The sequence below is a fragment of the Pseudopodoces humilis genome, chromosome 6 (assembly GCF_049639895.1).
Source record: "Pseudopodoces humilis isolate 2021_Gansu_Grassland_sample_001 chromosome 6, ASM4963989v1, whole genome shotgun sequence".
NCBI classification, from domain to species: Eukaryota; Metazoa; Chordata; class Aves; order Passeriformes; family Paridae; genus Pseudopodoces; species Pseudopodoces humilis.
Window position 1 is genome coordinate 1,662,697 of NC_142205.1, and position 5,697 is coordinate 1,668,393.

Below are 5,697 nucleotides of genomic sequence, written 5' to 3' on the forward strand. Positions count from 1 at the left end.
CACACACCCCATTTACACACCCCATTTACACACCCCATTTACACACCCCATGTACACACACCCCATGTACACACACCCCATGTACACACACCCCATTCACACACCCCATTCACACACACCCCATTTACACACCCCATTTACACACCCCATTTACACACCCCATGTACACACACCCCATTCACACACCCCATTCACACACCCCATTCACACACACACCATGTACACACACCCCATTCACACACACCCCATTCACACACCCCATTTACACACCCCATTCACACACCCCTGTGCACACACCCCATTTACACACCCCATTCACACACCCCATTTACACACCCCATTCACACACCCCATTCACACACCCCATTCACACAACCCCATTTACACACCCCCATGTGCACACACCCCATTCACACACCCCATTCACACAGACATCCCATGTGCCCATACCCCATTTACACACCCCATTCACACACACACCCATTCACACACATGCACAAACACACACTCACACACCCCATGTGCACACACCCCATTCACACACCCCATGCAAACACACACACGTACACACCCCATGTACACACACCCCCATTTACACACCCCATGTGTACACACCCCATGTGCACACACACCCCATTTACACACCCCATGTGTACACACCCCATGTGCACACACACCCCATTTACACACCCCATGTGTACACACACCACCATTTACACACCCCATTTACACACCCCATGTGCACACACACCCCATTTACACACCCCATGTGCACACAGACACCCATTTACACACCCATTCACACACCCCATGTGCACACACCCCATGTGCACACACACCCCCATTTACACACCCCATGTGCACACAGACACCCATTCACACACCCATTCACACACTCCATGTACACACACACCCATTCACACACCCCATGTACACACCCCATGTGCACACACACCCCATTTACACACCCCATGTACACAACCCCCATTCACACACTCCATGTACACACACACCCCTTTACACACACCCATTCACACACGTGCAAACACCAATTCACACATGTGCACACACACCCTATTCGCACACCCCATGTACACGCACACACACACACACTTGCACACTCGCGTGCTCCCACACCTCCACCCTTCCCCTCATGGTTCCCTTCGTGTCCCCTCCCCAGGTGCCTCGGCTTTGGTGTCCCCCTGTCTCCGTGTCCCCCTCCCCAGGTGCCACTGCCCTGGTGTCCCCCTGTCCCCGTGTCCCCTCCCCAGGTGCCCTGGCTTTGGTATCCCCCAGCCCCCTGTCCCCGTGTCCCTCTCCGGCTGCCACTGCCCTCGTGTCCCCCCTGTCCCCGTGTCCCCTCCCCGGGTGCCCCTGGCCGTTCCCTAGTGTCCCCCTGTCCCCGTGTCCCCTCCCCGGGTGCCCCTGGCCGTGTCCTGGTGTCCCCCAGCCCCCCCTGAGGAAGAGGAGGGTGAGGAGGAGGCAGCTGCAAACCATTACCGAGAGGAGGGGGCTGCTCCGGGGGCTGCTCCGGGGGCTGCTCCGGGGGTCCCGCCCGCCTCCCCCGGCTCCAGAGGCTCTTCCCAGCCCCGGGTCAGCCGGAGTTCTCCGGGAAAGGAAAACAAACCGTGAGGGGCACGGAACGGGGGGGGCCTGCAGCAGCGCCGCCTCTGTGGGGTCCCCAAAGGGGGGGCTGGGGTCCCCAAAGGGGGGGCTGGGGTCCCCAGGGCCCCCTCCCCGTGCCCAGCTGTACCCAGATGTGCCCCGGTGTCGCCCTCTCCGCTGTGACAGTCGCCACCCCGCTGGGGTGGGGACCGCACCCGCGCCCCTCTCCCTTCCACCAGGAGCCGGGATTTGGGAACGAAGGAGCCAGGCCAGCTTGGAGTGGGGGGCTGCAGCCTGGGAATGATTTTTCCACAGGGATCTTTGTCTCCTCTTGTGAGGGGTTAAATCCAGAAATCCCTGTCCTGGAGTTGAGGGAGGGAGAAGTGACTCCCACCCTGTGTGGGATCCGTTCCCATTGGGATTCCAATGGGAATTGCCACCCCCACGGCAGCATTCCCATTTCCCACATATCCCGCTCCCCAGTATCCCCAGCATTCCCAGTCCCTCTGCCCCTCCCGCTCTCTGGAGCACCCCAAACTCAGGGATCCCTCCTGGCCGGATGAGGCCACAGGGATTTGGGGAGCCAGGAATTCCCCAGGATCTCACAGCCCCCCTCAGTCACTGCCCACAGCCCCGGCCTCTCCTTGGGGAGGAAAATTGAGGATTTGGGTGGAAAACGGCTCTTCCCATTCTCCTGCATCCCTGCGGCAGGAAAAGGGGGGGCTCCCGCCGCCTCCAGCTGCCAGGACTGATGGTTCAGGTCCTGAAAAGCGTGAAAAGTGCAAAAATGAGGAGCAAAATGCAAAACGATGTCGCAAAGCGGGAACACAGATTGGGAACACGGATCCGGCGCGGATCAGCCGCCGCAATTCCCGCGTTCCCAGCGGTGCTGGAAGTGAGAGCGGTGTTGGGGACATCGATGTGACAGCAGCCATCCCTGAGTGATGTTAAACACATCCTGCACTTTGGGATCCACATGCCTATCCCAGGAATCTTCAGGAGGGTGTGGGAGCGGTCAGGAGCATCCTGGACCCCCCACAGCAGCCAAAGATTCCCAAAGATTTGGCTCTGAGCTCTGCAGAGAGGTTTGGGATGGAAAAATGTCCCCGTGTCCTACTCGGTGACATCCCTGGGGTGTCCCCTGGAGCTGGGCACCCCTCAGGGAACACCGGGATGGGAGAGGATGCTTCAAACATTCCCAGAGAAGCTGTTTTCCCTAAACTCCCCCGCGAGCGCCGGGAGTTCCAAGCCGCGGTTTTCCTGCCAGGATTTTTGGCAGGAACGGCCTTTTCCTGCCAAACTGGGATCTTTCCAACCCAAAGCTGCTGTTGTTGCTCCTCGCACCAAACCTCCCACGAATGGGAAAAGCCGTTCCTCATCCCACTCTCCGTCCCTCGGCCTCTGGAATCACCGTGCCGGGATCTCCTGGCATCGAGGGGCTCATCCCAAGAATCCCAAGCAGCTCCCGGGTGTCCGGCAGGTGTGGAAAAGGGACATAGCCCCAACCCCAAAAAGGAAATGAGTCCTTGGGTCTGTGGGATGATTTTCCACTGGGAAAATCCCATCCCAGCAGCATCACAGGTGGGAGTGAGGGGGAATTTTGGGAATGGCCCCCTGGAGCTGAGGGTTTGATCCCTCAGGATTTGGGCCAGGATGGAGCAAGGGCAGCTCTGCGTCCCTGTGCTCCAGCATTCCGTGGTTGGGATCCCCACATTCCAGATCCAGGTCCCGTCCTGGAGCTGGGAAAAGCTGGATCCTGGCTGTGAGGGTGGAGCGAGGCCATATCCAGCCCCAGGCCTTGGAGCAAAGCATTCCCAAGCGCCTTTATCACCCCGCACGGAACCTGGACGGTGTTTGGAGCTCCTGGAATGTTCCTGGAATGCCCTTGGAGCAGCCCCACTGCTGTGGGGTGGTGCTGCTGGGACAGTCCCTGACGGAGCCACACCGGGAAGGACGGAGCATTATCCCAAGGGAATGTCGTCGTTCTAGGGATGGGAGGATGGAGCATCATTCCAAAGAGCCAGGATGGGAATTTCGTGGCTCCAGGCGTTGGGAGGATGGAACATGGTCCCAAGGAAGTACAGGGACAGTGTGGTTCTGGGTTTGGAAGGCTGGAGCATCATCCCAAGGGAGATGGGAATGTCGCAGCTCCAGGGGTGGAAGGATGGAACATCATCCTGAGGGAGGATGGGGCTGAACTGGATCCAGGTCTGGGAATCTGGAACATCATCCCAAACCTGGATGGAGCTGAACTGGATCTGGGTCTGGGAATCTGGAACATCATCCCAAACCTGGATGGAGCTGAACTGGATCCGGGTCTGGGAATCTGGAACATCATCCCGAACCTGGATGGAGCTGAACTGGATCCGGGTCTGGGAATCTGGAACATCATCCCAGACCTGGATGGAGCTGAACTGGATCCGGGCCTGGGAATCTGGAACATCATCCCAAACCAGGATGGAGCTGAACTGGATCCGGGTCTGGGAATCTGGAATATCATCCCAGACCTGGATGGAGCTGAACTGGATCCGGGTCTGGGAATCTGGAGCATCCCAAACCTGGATGGAGCTTCCCTGGATCCGGGTCTGGGAATCTGGAACATCATCCCAAACCAGGATGAGACACTGTGGCTCTGGGTGTGGGAGGATGGAGAATCCCCCTGAGGAAGGACGGGAATGTCGTGGTTCCAGGAGGATGGAGCATCATTCCAAGCCAGGACAGGGCTGCTGTAATTCCAGTTCTGGGAGGATGGAGCATCATCCTGATGGGGCTGTCCTGGATCCAGGTCCTGGAATCTGGATCATCCTCCCAAGCCAGGATGGGGCTGTGACAGCTGGATTTGGGATCCCCTCACGGACAGGGACCTCTGATGGGGAAAAGCAAACCCTGGGACTTTGGATTTGGAGCGATGCCACCGGTCCCTTGCAGTCCCCAGAGTGTCCCCGCCTGGCCTCGGCACTGCGGCAGATTTCGGGAATCGGGAATTAGCGCAGCAGGAGCGGGGCCGTGTCATATCCCATTACCTCGGACTGTTATCGCTGCCGGTGTCGCAGGAATAATTCACATCCCATTCGTCCTCGGGGAGCCCGGCTCGCTCCGGAGCTAATGAGGCGTTTGGGATCAGTGACTCGAGACCGCTCCATCCTGGCCTTCCCAAAATGTAAAAGTCAGGTTTGTGCATTAGGAATTGATTTTCCACTTGGAAGCTCGCACACGTGGGAGTGGACAAGTCTCCGGGATGAGCGGAATCCGACCCAAAATGTTTCCTTGGAGCAGGGCACCAGCTCAGCCTGAAATTCCTGCTGGAATAAGCCCAGGAACTGGGGTGGAAATTGGGGTTGGGGTTTGGGAATCCCTGGATTTTGAGGGCCACAAACATTCCCAGGGTGGAAATTTGAGCTTGGGGTTGTGAATCCCTGAATTTGACAGATCCCAAACATCCCTGGAGTGGAAACTGGGGGAAATTGGGGAAACTGGGAGAACTGGGGAAATGGGGGAACTGGGGGAACTGGGATGGGCTTGGAGGGAGCTGGAGGGAATTGGGGCAACTGTGGGAACTGTGGGAACTGGGAGGGACTGGGGGAGCTGTGGGAACTGGGGGAACTGGGGGATCTGGGGAAACTGGGGAAACAGGGGGGACTGGGAGGGATTTGGGCCAGGGGGAGCTGGAGGAGAACCGGTGAGAGCAGAAACCAGGAAGAGTAGGGCGAACTGGGAATACTGGGGTGTGGAACTGGGCGGAGCTGGGAGATCCAGGGGGTAATTGGGAAGCCTGGGAAGGAGGGAATGAGGGGATTTGGGGCAGCCAGAGGAGCCGGGAGGAGCTGCAAGAGCCCAGCGGGATCCGGGAGGAGCCGAGGGGAGCCGGGAGCCGCCCAGCCTCACCGGGGGCCTCCTTCCCACCCCTGTGCCAAAGCAAACATTTCCCTGGCTCTGCCTGGAGCCGCGTTCCCAGGCCGGGGTGACCCTTGGCCGTGGGGACCGGGAGGGGTGGGGAGAAGGGCAGAATTCCACACCTGCCACTCCCCCTTTGGAAGCCCGGCGGATTCCAGCCGGAGGGAATCCAGATGTTCGGGGTAGGGCATCCCCAAC